At 43.1% G+C, this 18,582-nt stretch overlaps 1 pseudogene; it reads left to right on the top strand.

Annotated features, from left to right (window-relative positions):
* The first annotated feature begins 1,531 nt into the window (after positions 1-1,531).
* LOC131413301 (DLA class I histocompatibility antigen, A9/A9 alpha chain-like) lies at positions 1,532-2,546 on the top strand (annotated as a pseudogene).
* Positions 2,547-18,582: the final 16,036 nt, after the last annotated feature.

Raw genomic sequence — 18,582 nt, 5'->3', positions numbered from 1 at the left:
CCACTGCTGGCGGCCTGGGTTCAGATCTCGGGCAAGTATAGGCCATGCTGTGGTGGCATCCCATATAAAGTGGAGGGAGGCCATGCTGTGGCGGCATCCCATATAAAGTGGAGGAAGATGTGTACAGATGTTAGCCCAGGGCCAGTCTTCCTCAGCAAAAAAAAGAGGAGGATTCGCATGGATGTTAGCTCAGGGCTGATCTTCCTCACAAAAAAAAAAATCAATCTTATTAAATTCTTTCAAGCAATCCTTGTTTCAGTGACCCCTTTTCTACTTCCAAAAGTACCATTCTGGGCCTTCTTAGGATCTGTGGTGTAAATCAGGGGGAATATTTTCCTGTTTCAAAAGAGAATGAGACAGGACAATAATTCGCCATATTAACAAACTAAAAGAAGAAAATCATATAATAATCTCAGTGAATGTAGAAAAAGCATTTGACAAAATCTAACATTCATTCCTAATAAGATCTCTCAGCAAATGAGGGATAGATGGGAACTTCCTCAACTTCAAAAAGACATCTATGAAAAATCCACAACTAGTATCACATTTATTGGTGAAAAACTGAATGCTTTCCCACTAAAATTAGAAAAAGACATGGTTGTCTACTCTCACCACTTCTAGTCATCATTGAACTAGAGGTTCTAGCCAATGCAATAAGGCAAGAAAAAGAAACAAAAGGCAACCAGATTGGAAAAGAAGGAGTAAAATTGTTTTTATTTGCAGAAAACATGATCATCTTTGTAGGAAATCTTAAGACATCTGTAAAAAAGCTCCTACAACTAATAAGTGAGTTTAGCAAGAGTGCAGGATACAAAATCAATATACAAAAACCAATTGTATTTCTATATACTAGAAATTGTATTTCTATACATAATTGGAAATTAATATTAAAAATCAATACCATTTCCAATAGCATCCAGATATGAAATACTTAGAGATAAATCTGACGAAAATTATGAAAGGCCAATGCACTGAAAACTACAAAATATTGCCCTGAGATCCAAATAAATGGAGAAAGATATGTTCATGAATTGGAATACTCAATATTATCAGATATCAGTTCTTACAAAACATCTCTCTCTAGATTCAATGCAATCCCAATAAAAATCCCAATACCATTATTTTTTACTTTGAAGTCATATATTAATAGCCAAAACAACTTTTAAAAAGAAGTGGGACCACGCGTTAAGTTCCATGCTCTCTGCTTCTGCAGCCCAGGTTCGTGGGTTTGGATCCCAGGTGCAGACCTACTCCACTCCTCAGCCATGCTGTGGCAGCTACCTGCATACAAAATAGAGGAAGATTGGCACAGGTATTAGCTCAGGGCAAATCTTCCTCAGCAAAAAAAAAAAAGAAGAAGAAGAACATATTGGAGGACTTAAATGACTTACAAAACTATAGTAGACAATATATTCTTGATGTAAAGATAGACAAACAAATCAATGGAACAGAAGAGAGAGTCCAAAAATAGATCCACACATATATGGATAACTGATTTTTGACAAAGGTGAAAAGACAATTCAGTCAAGAAATGACAGTCTTGACAACAAATGGTGCTGAAGCAATTGCTTATCCATATTCAAGAAAAATTAACTTGGATCTACTGGTCTCCCCAGCCCTCCTCCTCTCACCCGATCTCCTAGTCTGGACCCTTGTCCGTGTGGTCTTCGGCTTTTCCGTCTCACGACCCACACGCCCTCTCCCCAATCCCGGCCGCATCACCCTAGGACCCGGGGACCCTCGCCGGGAGGAGGGTGGCGCCGGTCTCAGCCCCTCCCCGCCCCCAGGCTCCCACTCCGTGAGGTATTTGAAAACCTCCGCGTCCCGGCCCGGCCCTGGGGAGCCCGGCTTCACCGCCGTCGGCTACGTGGACGACACCCAGTTCGCGCGGTTCGACAGCGATGCCACTAGTCCGAGGATGGAGCAGTGGGCGCCGTGGATGGAGCAGGAGGGTCCGGAGTGTTGGGACCACCAGACCCCCGGCGTTAAGAGCACCGCACAGACTCAGAGTGAACCTGCGAGGCTACTACAACCAGAGCGATCCCGGTGTGCACGCGGGTCCGGGTCCAGGTCGCGACCTCCCATCCCCTACGGACCAGTTGGGGTCCCTTGGGAGGTAGTGACACACTAGACACCTCACAGTCAGAAAGAGCTCACCAGATTTTGGTCTGGTGCTGTGTCTGAGCTGTAACCGACAGCAACTCTGGCCAATCACAGGCTGTCTGCCTCGGGCTGGTGGGGCGGGGCAATGTGGGACGGGCCGACGGGCGGCGGGGCGTGGGTCTCACTGCTTTCAGCGGATTGCTGGGTGCGTGTTGGGACCTGACGGGATCCTCCTCGGTGGTTACAGTCAGGACGCCTACAATGGCGACGATTACCTCCCCCTGAACGAAAACCTGCGCTCCTGGACCGCGGCGGACACGGCGGCTCAGATCACCCGGCGCAAGTGGGAGAAGGGTGAATGAGGTGGTGCAGAGCGAGAGGGCCAGTGAGTGCAGTGGGTCTGCAGTTACCTTGCACTCGGGAAGGAGACACTGCTGCATGTAGGTACCAAGGGCCGCGGGGCACCACCCTGACCACCCCTAGAGCTGGGACTGTGTTCCCTAGCAGCTCCTTCAAAGAGGAGAAAAGACAGATCCTACCATTTTCCTTCTCCCCTGTAAGACCCTGTAAGACCCAGAAGGATGAGGCTTTCCAGACCCTGGGAATTTGGTAACTCACGCAAGGATCCCTCCTTCTCTCAGGGACAGTTAGGTATCCAAATGCCTCTGGGATGGAGGAAGGACAAGTGACTGGAAACGTTGGCCAGCTGTTCCCTTTGACCCCTTCCCCCATGGACTTGGGAGCCAAACTATGCAGAGGAGACTATTTCCTACACCCTATCCGGGCCCCTACTCCACAGACTTTTAGGAGCCTGACTCACGTTCAGAACTAGAAGGTCTGTTCCCGTTTCAGAACTGGAGCCCCATATCCTGGGTGGCCTCGCCTCATCCCAGAACCTGTGCAGGAGTAGAATATCCCAGACCCCTGCTTCCAGGTTGGTGTCTGGGTTTTGCCCTCCCTCTCTCCCAACCCAATTGTTCTGTCCATTCACAAGATGTTCGTGTGATTCCTGCACAAATGGCTCATGGGAGGAAAACTAAATGAGATGGTGTCGGCCTGGTGGCGGAGCGGTTAAGTGCGCACGCTCCGCTGCGGCGGACCGGGTTTGCAGGTTCAGATCCCACCGACGCACCACTTGTCAAGCCATGCTGTGGCGGCGTCTCATATCAAGTAGAGGAAGATGGGCATGCATGTTAGCCCAGGACCAATCTTCCTCAGCAAAAAGAGAAGGATTGGCATCGAATGTTAGCTCAGGGCTAGTCTTCCTCACACACACAAAAAAAGGCAATGAGAGTCCCCTGGATTCAGGATAGCCTGCCAGGATCAAAAACTTGTCTTTCCTAAGATATTGTTAAAACGTTCTCAGGGGATAAAAAGGAACTGAATCCATAATTTCCAAGAAAATGGATAAAAGCCCGGGTGATGAATAGTTTCAGCAAATATCATAAATACAGAGAACAAATGAAACTTCCTCATCTATGAAAGAAAGCAAAGGAAGCCCCGGCTCATAGCCCTCTAGCCTCTAGACCCTAAACGCTAGAGGGGGGTGTAGTCGCAGCGGAGAAAACCAATCAACCTGCTAAAACAGACGCCCAGAAAGAAACCTCCTCCTCACTGCTTCTCTCTCCTCTTCTCCCTCTCCTCCCCCCTCTCCTCCTCTTCCTTCGTTGGAAGGCTCCGCCCTTCACCGAGGCCACCCACCAAATCCACCAGAGCGATGGAGTAGCGGCAGACCAGTCTCCCCAAAGTCCCCTGTCCCGCGTCCCTCCTACCCGGGACCCCACGCTCTCCCCAGTGGCAATTTTGGAGTCACTGTGCCCTTCCACACCGCCTTATCTCTCCTTCTGCCCGCCTCCGCTGTCTGGCGGCTCTTCAGTCATCTGCGCGTTGCTCAGCTACGTGTTCTGGGACCCTCCCAGTTGACCACGCCCACAAGGTGTGCGGAAGCTTATCAAGCTCCATTCCAGTCGCAATGTTTATTTTTCCCAACTTAAAATTCATTTATTATTCATGTATGGAAAATGATAAGTACACTCCAAACACAGGTCTACTTACACACAGCATATAAAAGGAAATGAAGCACCACGTGACATTTTGCGTGAAAATGACATTACCGAATCACAAAACAAGTCGCATCTTGGCCGATCTACAGGAGGAGAAGAGGATGCACTTTCCCAGCCCTCGCAAACCTCCTTCAGCGAGCACAAAGTCAATCCTTAGCGCTGAGACATAGTACAATGCGAGTTTTCTGTACAATAGAAAAAAAATAATCACATTAAGATTTTCTATTATATTTTCAGGGATGGCCTAACCAGGACATTTGCTGAGTAATATTTATCAAAAATCCTGTAAGAAACTATAAACTTAGCAGGAGATATTCTGTTGAAACGTGCATTTCTAGAAAGCACAGTCACAAAAACGTGCTCTGTGGTAAACAAATCAAGCAGAAGCTGTCCATATGGAGCATAAATATAAGGATTTTGCTTACAGAATATATGCCAGTGTCCCAATATGCAACATTGTAGTATAAATATAGAATGTAAACAACTTGCCTCTAATGAATTACTCTAAATAAATTTTACTCTGACAAATTACTGCTAAGGTTATACTTAAATAGCAAACTGGAGAGTTCTAGAAGAAACCCTATTTATCCTAATGTAAAGCTCGATATTTGTTTGCAAAAAATTTTTTTTTTAATTTAGGAGAAAAGTGCTTGATGGAAACAACCACCTTGAGTAAAAAAGCATTTCTTCCCACCATAAACAAAACAAAAACTCCATTCAATACACTTCCCCTTAAAATATATTATATTGGGTTCATTTTTAGCAGGAAATGTTTCAAAACTCAAAATGCAGGAGACATTTTAATGATTTAAGAGCTATTATCAAAAATAAAATTTTTTGCAAGAAGAGAAAAAAATGTTAGCATATTGGATACTAAGTAAGCCCAACTCTGCTCTTAGAAATGGCTAGCTTGCTTCAAATTTCAAAAGCCCCGTGTGGTAAACTGATTCACTTGGTGTTGAAACTGACTTGTGAATTTTGTAGGTACTATGGATTTGTTCCATCCAACAGGAACTTGCAGCAACTGCTGAAAAAACTGTTTCTGTGGCGCCTGATGAGGGACTATAGCTTTTACCAGTTGCGTAGCTAGACAGCGACTTTCTGCAGAGCCTTCAGTGCTTCCCAGTCCATCCCTACCCCCCACCACCCCCAGCCAGGAGTAAACACTGAGCTGAGCCTAGGGGCCCCTGCAACTAAGGGTGGTGAACTCCAGTGAACCTGAAACCAAGCCTGTGCTGCTCCCTGAAGTGTGCCAGAGCTGAGAGCATATCAGAATTCTGCAGTGGTGCCACAAGTTCAGGGTTCTCTATTCTCAGTGCATAGTGGCTCTTGTGGAGTGGAGCGACTACACAGTGCACATAATCATGGGTTGTCAGTTATCTGTTGCAAGATGTGCTTTATTCTTCCCGCTCCAGGTCCTTCATTTGGTGCAGTAAACTCCAACGGGAGCTGCCGGTGTTCTGGGGGCATTGCTACCAGGGCCTCTTACCCTGCTGGTCCTGCTGCCGTTTGCTGAGTTCTAGGGACCAGCTGTGGGGCCACGGACTGGTTACTGCGTCTCTCAGTTCCATGTGGGAAGGCTGACCTCCTGCACCCATGGAATCACGGCTCAGTGAGGAAGCAGATGAATCACCGCCAACCTGCCCTTGCAGCCTTTCCTCTTGGTTCCTGATGGTCAGTCAGTGTTCAGGCCTCAAAGCAATTGGCAACATGGAAAGCACTCAAGATTTTCTCAAAATTCTGCCTTAATTTTTTTTTGTCATTTCTTGCATCATTGCTGTTTTCCTAACATGTTCTAACATGTGTCTCTTTATATCTAGATTATTAAGCAGGTGACTGTAGAATTTCTGTCTCAGCTGCTGCATTTGTGTTCTGCCCCTTCTTCCTGTCTTATTACACAAGGATTAGGAAGCATTCCCTGAACAAAGGAATTTCCCATAATCTCGGGGTTGAATATGAATTGTGACTACACCTGAATTTATGTCTACAGAAGCTGAGTGTGTACAACCAAGCCTCTTAAACTTGCAAACTCTCCAAGGTCATCTAAACCACTGGGTTGGTCTTCCTCCAGTCTGTGTGGAGATACTTCGAGGAGTTGAGGATGTTACAACACACATTTCCAGAGGTGTGTTTTTGCTGAAGTGAATGATCCTGAAGTGTTTTGGGTTCTGATGAGGATATGAGCAGCGCAGATTCCATACTGACTCTGGGAATCCTCATCCTTTAACATTCTCCCAGTAAAAATCCCCAGGAGCTGTAAAGCATTTAGAAATTTCTTTCTTGGGCAGCTGACTAAGCACGTCTCAGAGCAAATTTCATTATTCGGGGCTTCATAGCGTTGTTGCGTCTTGGGCTTGGCAGAGCTTTGTGCCAAAGCAGGACAGAGCGGGGGCTGGGAGAGACGAAGTTTCCCGCTCTCAGCCCAGTGGCCCAGCCTCTGGCGAGCAGGGAGGGAGCAGGCGAGGGCGCGTCCAGAGGCGCGGCGGCAGCTCGCAAACTTCAGGAGCGCACAGCCGGCTCAGCGCGCAGGGCTCACACGCCACAGACGGCGCGGCGCCGGGTGCTGGAGCCCCTGACCCGGCGGCTCACCTGTGGCTGGCCACGGCTCCAACTCCGTGTTGCTGGATCGATCTCTCTGCAGGAGTTCCCGAGTTCTGTATCCGCACAGTCCAGCATCGTGCCTGGCAGATAAAGGACGTGAATAACTCTTAGCGGATTTAACGAAAGAGCAATCAAGCAAGGCGGTCCGAGCTGCACCGTGGAGAAACCACAAACACTCCCAGACCTCTTCCGGGTCCTGCTCTCTTTCCAGCTGCTGAGACTCTTCTCCCCCTAACCTTCCACGTCTCGACATCACCGGGATCTCCTGCTATAATTCCCACCTGGGAGCTTCCTCTGGTCTCTCTCTAGTGTCATTCGCCTCGCTTGACAGGGTCCCCCATCCCCGCCACACACACGGATTTGGGACACACTGTCTTCCAGATTTCCCGGTTCTCCCAGCTCAGATCTCTCCCCCCACGCTCTGGACGGGCCCTTTGCTTCCCGGGGGTGTAAGGGAAGAAGCAATTCAACTCGACTCTCTTGGCTTCTTGTTGTGTCTGGGAAGAATGGGACAATCTGGGTTAGTGAGAAACCAGGGGAGACTCAAGGGACAGTGTTCACGATTTATTAGAGATGTGCAATATCTCAATAGGAGGATTTTTTCTCAATAGAAGGAAAAAACAGTCAAATTGAAGAAAGGGCCGAGAGAAAGAAGAAAGGACGATGGGCTCCAGTGCTAAAAAATAGTTCATGAGAGACCAAATACGGTCGAAAACGCGGAGGAAATGTGGCTTTCCTGAAGTTCCTCGGCGGTTGCGTTGGTCACAGATGCCGGCGTCCCTCGCCCGGGTCCGCTCCTTTGGCGCCGCCCTGTGGCCGCTCCACCTGGCTGAGGTGCAGTTCCTATTCTCTGCTGATTCCACATCCGTGATCTCGCCCTGTGCTCCCCGTCTCCCCTCGCTCATCTCATCAATACTTAGCACTCAGTCCCCGAAAACTCGGTTTGCTCAACAGTGCCCCAGGAGATCCAGTCGCCTTCCCCTCTGGACCTGTGACTCCGATCTGCAGCGCGCAGGCTCCTACTCTGCGCCGCCCTAATCTCTGGTTCACCCCTCCATCCCACCCCGGCCTTTGTGGCGGTTCCATCTCAGGGTCTGCCCTTGTCTGGGATGTGAAGCGCAGTGTGTGGCCACTGCCCTAGCTTAGGTCATCATTATCTGTCCCGGGGATTTCTGCTAAAATTTCCTAACACTTTACTTTGCGTCCAGCCTGGCTCTCCTCCCAGGACTCTGCCTGCAACCAGAGAGATCTTTGTAAAGCAAAATGTCATTTGGTCTCTCCCCTACTTAAAAGTCTTCAGCATCCCACATAAGCATCTCAAGTGATGCAGAAAAGTATTTGATAAAATTCAACACCCTGTCATGTTGTTGTCGTGATAAAAACACTCAACAGACTAGGACTGGAAGGAAACTCAACATAATAAAGGCCATATATGAGAAGCCCACAACTAACATCATAATCAATGGTGAAAGTCTGAAAGCTTTTCATCTAAGATCAGGAACAAGACAAGGATGTTCTTGTCTAAGTCCCACCTGGGAGCTTCCTCTGGTCTCTCCCTGTTGTCATGCCCCTCGCTTCACAGAGCCCCTAGTCCCTGCCATATACACAGATATGGGACACCCTCTGTCTTCCAGGTTCACCACTTCTATTCAACATGGAACCAGAAGTTCTAGCCAGAGCTATTAGGCAAGAAAAAGAAGTAAAAGGCATTCAAATCAGAAGGAAGAAGTAAAATTATCTCTGTTAGCAGACGACAGGATCTTCTATGTAGGATATCCTAGAGATTCCACATGAAGAAAAACTGTTAGAGCCAATAAATGTATTCAGCAAAGTTGCAGGATACAAAATCAACATGCAGAAATCAGTTGTGTTTCTATACACTAATAACGAACAATCCAAAAAGGAAATTAAGAAAATAATTCCACTTACAATAGCATTAAAAGGAGTAAAATATTAGGAATAAACTTAACCAACAAGGTGAAAGACTTGTATGCTGAAAACTACAAAATATTGCTGAAAGAAACTAGAGACACCAATAAATGGAAAGACATTCTGTGTTCATGGATTGAAAGATTTAATATTGTTAAGATGTCAATATTAATGAAAGTGATCTACAGATTTTTGCAATCTCTATCAAAATCTCAGTGACATTTTTTGCAAAGATAGAAAAATTTATCCTCAAATTCATGTAGAATCTCAAGGGATTCTGAATACCCAAAACATCTTGAAAAAAAGAACAAAGGAAGAGGACTCGTACTTCCTGAATTTGAAACTTATTACAAAGCTCCAATAATCAAAACAGTGTGGTACTGGCATAAAGACAGATATACTGGCCAATGGAATAGAATAGAGAGCCCAGAAATAAACCCTAACATATATGTTCAAATGATTTTAGACAAGGATGCCAAGACCAGCCAATGGGAAAAGGACAGTCTTTTCAACAAATCATGCTTGGAAAACTAGATATTCACATGAAAAGAATGAAGTTGGACCCTTTCCTAACACTATGTACAACCATTAACTCAAAATGGATCAAAGACCTAAACATAAGAGCTAAAACTATAAAACTATTAGAAGAAAACATAGGGGGAAATCTTCATGATGTTGGACTTAGTAATAATTTCTTGGATATGACACCAAAGGCCCAGGCAACAAAAGAAAAAATAGGTAAGTTGGACTTCATTAAAATTAAAAACTGCTCTGCATTGAAGGACACTATCAGAGTAAAAAGACAACCTACGGAATAGGAGAAAATATTTGCAAAGCATATATCTGATAAGGGATTACTATCCAGAATATGTAAAGAACTTTTACAATTGAACAACAAAAAACAAACAAACCAATTAAAACTGGGCCAAGGACTTGAACAGACATTTCTCCAAAGAAGATAAACAGATAGGCAATAAGCACATGATAAGATGTTCAACATCACAATCATTAAGGAAATATATATCAAAAACATAATGAGAAACTACTTCATACCCGTTAGTATGGCATATATATTTTTTAAACACGAAATAACAAGTGTGGACAAGAAATTGAACCTTTGTGTATTGTTGGTCATAATGTAAAATGGTGCAGCTGCTGTGGAAAACAGTATGGAGATTCTTCAAAGAATTCAACATACAATTACCATATGATCTGACAATTCCATCTCTGGGTATATACCCAAAATAAGTGAAAGTAGGGACTCAAACAGATATTTGTACACCCACATTCTTGCAGCATTATTCACAGTAGCCAAAATGTGGAAGTAGCCCAAGTACCCATCTATAGATGAATGAATAAACAAAATGTGTTATATACATACAATGGAACATTATTTAGCCTTAAAAAAGGAAGGAAATTCTGACACATGCTGTAACGTGGATAAACCTTAAAGACACTATGCTAAGTTAAACAAGCCAGCCACAAAAGGACAAATAGTGTATGTTTCCAGTTGTATGATGTACCCGGGTAAGTCAAATTCATAGAGACAAAAAATAGAACAGAGGTTGCCAGGGGCTGGAGGGTGGGGAGGAAGGGGGAGTTAGTGTTTAATGGCTACAGAGTTCCAACTGGGGAAGATGAAAATGTTCTGGAGATGGATGGTGGTGATGATTGCATAACAATGTGAATGTACTTACTACCACAGAATTGTACACTTAAAAATGGTTAAAATGGTAAATTTTATGTTATGTATATTTTACCACGATGAAAAAAAGACACATTCCAAAAACATTAAGGACAGAAGTCATCTGACTATCCCAAAAGCTTCATAAGTAACATTGTTTCCATGTTAAGTGCCATAGTCATTTGACCACCCACCTTGCTCTCACCTATACTTCATCCTAATAAACCACAGGTGAAAGTGTAAGTAACTGCAATGCTTTTGCATGACAAGAGCTATTATTCCACTTAACACCAGCAAAGGGGTCCCTATTGCTTACAGACCTTTTAGCGATCTACTCCAAAATCCCAGGCTGAGGCTCCATTTTCTAGAACCATTTACAGTGCCAATTGTCTTAGCCTAGATCCTTGAGAGAGCAGAGACTGAGTCAAGGATTTCAGATGCTAATAATCATTTGTGAAGTACAAGCTCAGGCCTGTGAAGGTCAAGAGAAAACAGAGAACAACAAAAGACCCTGAATAGCCAAAGCAATCCTAAGAGAAAAGAACAAAGCTGGAGGTATCACACTCCCTGACTTCAAAATATACTAGAAAGCTATAGTAATCGCAACAGCATGGTACTGGCACAAAAACATACACAGATCAATGGAACAGAATTGAGAGCCCAGAAATAAACCCACACATCTATGGACAGCAAATTTTCTGCAAGGGAGCCAAGAACATACAATGGAGAAAGGAAAGTCTCTTCAATAAACGATGTTGGGAAAACTGGGCAGCCACATGCAAAAGAATGAAAGTAGTCTATTATCTTACACCAATTGCAAAAATTAACTCAAAATGGATTAAAGACTTGAATGTAAGACCTGAAACCACAAAACGTCTAGAAGAAAACATAGGCAGTACGCTCTTTTACATCGGTCTTAGCAGCATATTTTCAACTACCATGCCTGACTGGGCAAGGGAAACAAAAGAAAAAATAAACAAATGGGACTACATCAAACTAAAAAGCTTCTGCACAGCAAAGGAGACCATCAACAAAACAAAAAGACAACCTAACAATTGGGAGAAGATATTTGCAAACCATATATTGGATAAGGGGTTAATCTCCAAAATATATAAAGAACTCATACATCTCAACAAAAAGAAAACTAACCACTCAATTAAAAAATGGACAAAAGATCTGAAGAGACATTTCTCCAAAGAAGGTATACAGATGGCCAACAGACACATGAAAAGATGTTCCACATCACTAATCATCAGAGAAATGCAAATTAAAAGTACAATGAGATACCACCTCACACGGTCAGAATGGCTATAATTAACAAGACAGGAAAAAGTGTTGGAGAGGATGTGGAGAAAAGAGAACTCTCATACACTGCTGGTGGGATTGCAAACTGTTGCAGCCACTATGGAAAACAGTATGGAGATTGCGCAAAAAATTAAGAATAGGGGGAAGGAAGTCAAGATGGCGGCGTAAGCAGACTCTGAACTCACCTCCTCCCTCGGACACAGCCAATTTACAACTACTGGTGGAAAAATTACTCCTGAGACAGAACTGAAAACTGGATAAGAGGAACTCCCGCAACAACGGACAATCCTAACTGAGGTAGAACAGGCAGAAACTCCCTTCTGGAGAGGAAAAACGCCGCCTTCACAAGCCGCAGTGCCTCACGGCCGCCGGGGAGCAGCCCACAGGTACCCAGCCTCCCTGGAGGAGCGGGACCCTGAGCCAGGGAGCCCCCCCACTGTGGGCATTTTGTGGACCCAGCACAATCCAAGCGAGTGGCAGAATATCTGACTTTGCCTGCTACTAAAACATTGGGGAGTACCCCCAGAAAAGCTGGTTCACAAAGAAATTAAAACCGGCTCTTAAAGGGCCCACGCACAAACTCACCCGTTTCAGAAAGCAACCTAAAATCACCAGAAAGAAAGGTGCACAGTGCTTTGGTGAAAAGAGACTCACCTGATAGGCCCTGAGTGTATCTCGGTGAAAGGTGAGACTCTCCAGGGACTGGGACATTGGCAGCGTCCATTGTTGTGGCATGGTGTGGGCGTGCTGACACAGATGCCATTGGAGTTCTCCTTGAGGCCTGCTAGCCCAGGGACTGCCCCGCGCACTAGAGCATTGATTTAATCCAGCTCAGCCAGGGCAGGCAGCCCACCCTAGAGACTGGCCCCACCCAACAACAAGCCCTCAGGCAACTTGTGGGCCTGCATAGATTGGTGACTGGATTCTCTGTAGCCTGGCAACTGAGCCGACTTCAGTGGGGCAGGGCGTGCACAAGGAGTGGGTGAAGAGTATGGGGCTGTGGTGGAGTGTGTGGGGCTCCCGCCGTGGAGAGACTGGGTCTGCTTCGGGAGGTCGGGGAGCGCACACAGGGCAGGACTCTGTTGACTGTGAGTGTGGACCTGTGGGTGGCAGGGCTTGTCAGCTGCAGAAGACTTGTGCTTCTCAAAGACCCACATAGGGGGTTTGCCCCACCTTCCAAAGCAGGAAACAACTGGGTGTTCCTGTACCTGAGGCCAGCCCCACTCAGCTGCAATCCTCAGAGAGCTGACAAGAGACCTAAAGTCTGGAGGCTTATAGCAATTGTAAGGCCCTGAGCCTAACCACCTGCCATGCTGGGGGCCCACTCACTTAAAAGAAATACTGCAACACAAATGTGGTGTTAGAACTTGCAGCCAACTGTGCTGGGGTTCCCCACACCTGATAAAGAGACTGAAGGGCCCACAACAACTACAAGCAGCTGAGCATTACAACAGCTGGCCAGGACCATAACTCGGCCTCCTTGGGCACCTACAGGGAGAGCAAACAGGCCACAACAGAAGGACACACTTAGCCCACATAGGGGTCACCCCTAGAACATTGAGAACTGAGGGAAGCACACTGTAGGCCTCCTAAGCCATCACTTACATAAGGTCACCTATCCAAGAGCAGGAGAGTAGCTGACCTACCTAATACGTAGACACAAGCACAGGGAAAGAGGCAAAATGAGGAGGCAAAGCAATACATTCCAAGTAAGGGAACAGGACAAAACCCCAGAAAAGGAACTAAGTGAAACAGAAATGAGCAACCTACCCGACAGAGAGTTCAAACAAAGAGTGTTAAGGATGCTCACTGATGTGGGGAGAAGAATAGATGAACTCAGTGAGAATGTCAACAAAGAAATGGAATATGTTAAAAAGAACCAATCAGAAATGAAGAATACGATACTGGAAATGAAAAATTCACTAGAGGGACTCAAAAGCAGAGTAGAGGATACAGAAGAACGGATCTGTGAGCTGGACGAAAGACTAGAAGAAATTACCCAAGCTGAACAGGTAAAAGAGAAAAGAATTAAACAGAGTGAGGACAGTCTAAGGACTCTGGGACAATATCAAGCGCACTAACATCCGTGTTGTAGGTGTCCCAGAAGGAGAAGAGCGAGACAAAGGGGCAGAGATACTATTTCAAGAAATAATAGATGAAAACTTCCTTAACCTAAGGAAGGAAACAGACATTCAGGTACAGGAAGTACAGAGAACCCCAAACAAGATAAACCCAAAGAGGCCCACACCAAGACACATCATAATCAAAATGTCCAAAATTAAAGATAAAGAGAGAATCCTAAAAGCCGCAAGAGAAAGTCAAGTTACATACAAAGGAAACCCCATAAGGCTATCAGCTGACTTCTCAGCAGAAACCTTACAGGCTAGAAGAGAATGGCACGATATATTTAAAGTGCTAAAAGGAAAAAACTTGCAACCAAGAATACTCTACCCAGCAAGGTTATCATTCAAAACGGAAGGAGAGATCAAAAATTTCCCAGACAAGCAAAAATTGAAGGAGTTTGTCACCAAGAAACCAGTGCTACAAGAAATGTTAAAGGGACTGATTTAAGGGGAAAAGAGAAGACCACGAATAGGAAAAATTATCTATTTCCATGATAAGAGGGTAATGGATACAAATGCACAAAAAAGAGGTTAGATATGATATCAAAAACATAAAAGGAGGGAGGAGGGGAGTTAAAGAGTAGAGCTTTCAGACAGAGGTCAAACTAAAGAGACCATCAGTTCTGTATAGAAGAAGAAAGGAACAGAGAAGGACTACTAAAACACTGAGAAAAAAAAAAGTTTAAAAATGGCGGTAAGTACATACTTATCAATAGCTACTTTAAACGTCAATGGACTAAATGCTCCAATTAAAAGGCATAGGGGGCTGATTGGATAAAACAACAAGACCCATATATATGCTGCATACAAGAGACACACTTGACCTAAAGACACTCACAAACTGAAAGTGAAGGGATGGAAAAAGATACTCCAAGCAAATGGCAATGAAAAGAAAGCTGGGGTAGCAGTACTCATATCAGAAAAAATAGACTTTCAAACAAAAACTGTAAAAAGAGACAAAGAAGGGCATTACATAATGATCAAGGGAACAATCCAACAAGAGGATATAACACTTGTAAATATCTACGCACCCAATGTAGGTGCACCTAAATATATAAAGCAATTATTGACAGACATAAAAACAGAAATAGACAGTAACACAATAATAGTAGGGGACTTTAACACTCCGCTTACACCAACGGATAGATCATCCAAACAGAAGATCAATAAGGAAACACTGGCCTTAAATGACACACTAGAACAGATGGACCTAGTAGATATATACAGAGCATTCCATCCAAAAACCGAAGAATACATGTTCTTTTCAAATGCACATGGAACATTCTCCAGGATTGATCACACATTAGGGCACAAAACAAGTCTCCATAAATTTAAGAAGATTTAAATAATACCAAGCATCTTTTCTGACCACAACGGTATGAAACTAGAAATCAACTATAGGAAGAAAATCAGAAAAGCCACAAATACGTCGAGATTAAATAAAATGCTACTGAACAACGACTGGGTTAACGAAGAAATCAAAAAATACCTGGAAGCAAATGAAAATGAAAATACGACATGCCAGAATTTATGGGATACAGCAAAAGTGGTTCTAAGAGGGAAGTTTATAGCAATACAGGCCTATGTCAACAAACAAGAAAAGTCTCAGATAAACAACCTAACAATGTACCTAAAGGAACTGGAACAAGAAGAACAAACAAAGCCCCAAATCAGTAGAAGAAGGGAAATAATAAAAATCAGAGCAGAAATAAATGAAATAGAGACCAAAAAAAACAATAGAAAAAATTAATAAAACCAAGAGCTGGTTCTTTGAAAAGATCAACAAAATTGACAAACCTTCAGCTATACTCACCAAGAAAAAAAGAGAGAAGGCACAAATAAGTAAAATCAGAAATGAAAGAGGAGAAATTACAACAGACACCTCAGAAATACAAAAGATTATAAGAGAATACTATGAAAAGCTGTATGCCAACCAATTCGACAATCTGGAAGAAATGGATAAATTCTTAGAATCATACAACCTTCCAAAATTGGATCAAGAAGAAGTAGAGAATTTGAATAGACCAATCACCAGTAAGGAGATCAAAACAGTAATCAAAAACCTCCCCAAAAATAAAAGTCCAGGACCAGATGGCTTCCCTGGTGAATTCTACCAAACATTCAAAGAAGACTTAATACCTATCCTTCTCAAACTCTTCCAAAAAATTGAGGAGCAGGGGAAGCTCCCTAACTCATTCTATGAAGCTGACATTACTCTGATACCAAAACCAAACAAGGACAACACAAAAAAAAATTACAGGCCAATATCACTGATGAACATTGATGCAAAAATCCTCAACAAAATACTAGCAAATCGCATAGAACAATACGTTAGAAAGATTATACACCATGATCAAGTGGGATTTATTCCAGGTATGCAGGGATGGTTTAACATTTACAAATCAATCAACGTGATACACCACATTAATAAAATGAAGAATAAAAATCACATGATCATCTCAATAGACGCAGAGAAAGCATTTGACAAGATACAGCATCCATTTATGATAAAAACTCTGAATAAAATGGGTATAGAAGGAAAGTACCTCAACATAATAAAGACCATATATGACAAACCCACAGCTAATATCATCCTCAATGGTGGAAAACTGAAAGCTATCCCTCTAAGAACAGGAACCAGACAAGGATGCCCACTCTTACCACTCCTGTTTAACATAGTACTGGAAGTCCTAGCCAGAGCAATCAGGCAAGAGAAAGAAATAAAAGGGATCCAAATTGGAAAAGAAGAAGTGAAACTGTCACTATTTGCAGATGACATGATTTTATATCTAGAAAACCCTAAAGAATCCACCAGAAAACTTTTAGAAGTAATAAACGAATATGGTAAAGTTGCAGGATACAAAATCAACATACAAAAATCAGTTGCATTTCTATACACTAACGACGAAGTAGCAGAAAGAGAAATTAAGAATACCATCCCATTTACAATTGCAACAAAAAGAATAAAATACCTAGGAATGAACTTAACCAAAGAGGTGAAAGAGCTGTACATGGAAAACAATAAAATGTTGCTGAAAGAAATTGAAGAACACAAAGAAATGGAAAGATATTCTGTGCTCTTGGATTGGAAGAATTAACATAGTTAAGATGTCCATACTTCCTAAAGCCATCTATAGATTCAATGCAATCCCTATCAAAGTTCCAACAACATTTTTCACAGAAATGGAACAAAGAATCCTAAAATTTATATGGAATAACAAAAGACCCCGAATAGCTAAAGGAATCCTGAGAAAAAAGAACAAAGCTGGAGGTATCACACTCCCTGATTTCAAAATATACTACAAAGCTATAGTAACCAAAACAGCATGGTACTGGCACAAAAACAGACACACAGATCAATGGAATAGAATCGAAAGCCCAGAAATAAACCCACACATCTATGGACAGCTAATCTTTGACAAAGGAGCCAAGAACATACAATGGAAAAAAGAAAGTCTCTTCAACACATGGTGTTGGGAAAACTGGATAGCCACAGGCAAAAAAATGAAAGTAGACCCTTACCTTACACCATACACAAAAATTAACTCCAAACGAATTAAAGACTTGAATGTAAGACCTGAAACTATGAAACTTCTAGAAGAAAACATAGGCAGTACACTCTTCAACATTGGTCTTAGCAACATATTTTCAAGCACCATGTCTGACCGGGCAAGAGAAGCAATAGAAAAAATAAACAAATGGGACTACATCAAACTAAAAAGCTTCTGCACAGCAAAGGAAACCATCAACAAAAGGAAAAGACAACCTAACATTGGGAGAAAATATTTGCAAACCATACATCTGATAAGGGCTTAATCTCCAAAATATGTAAAGAACTCATGCATCTCAACAACAAAAAAACTAACAACCCAATTAAAAAATGGGCAAAAGACCTGAACAGACATTTCTCCAAAGAAGATATACAGATGGCCAACAGACACATGAAAAGATGTTCAAAATCATTAACTATCAGGGAAATGTAAATCAAAACTACAATGAGATATCACCTCACGCCCGCCAGAATGGCTATAATTAACAAGACAGGAAACAACATATGTTGGAGAGGATGTGGAGAGAAGGGAAATCTCATACACTGCTAGTGGGAGTGCAAACTGGTGCAGCCACTATGGAAAATAGTGTGGAGTTTCCTCAAAAAATCAAGGATACAACTACCATATGATCCAGCTATTCCACTGCTGGGTATTTATCCAAAGAACTTGAAAACACCAATGCATAAAGATACATGCACCCCTGCGTTCACTGCAGCGTTATTCACAATAGCCAAGACTTGGAAGCAACCTAAGTGCCCATCAAGGGACGAATGGATGAAGAAGATGTGGTATATATACACAATGGAATACTACTCAGCCGTAAGAAAGAATGAAATCCAGCCATTGGTGACAACATGGATGGACATTGAGGGTATTATGCAAAGTGAAATAAGTCAGAGGGAGAAGGTCAAATACCGTATGATTTCCTTCATTAAGTAGTTGATGATAACAGCAATAAACAAACACATAGAGACAGAGATTGGATTGGTGGTTACCAGAGGGGAAGGGGGGAGGGAGGAGGGCGAAAAGGATAATTGGGCACATGTGTGTGGTGATGGGTTGTAATTAGTATTTGGGTGGTGAACATGATGTAATCTATGCAGAACTAGAAGTATAATGATGTACACCTGAAATTTACACAATGTTGTAAACCAATGTTCTGCAATAAACAAAAAATTAAAAATAAATAAATAATAAAAAAAATTAAGAATAGAACTACCACA

The sequence above is a fragment of the Diceros bicornis genome, chromosome 14 (assembly GCF_020826845.1).
Source record: "Diceros bicornis minor isolate mBicDic1 chromosome 14, mDicBic1.mat.cur, whole genome shotgun sequence".
Taxonomy (NCBI): Eukaryota; Metazoa; Chordata; class Mammalia; order Perissodactyla; family Rhinocerotidae; genus Diceros; species Diceros bicornis.
This window is presented reverse-complemented; position numbering and strand designations above follow the sequence as displayed.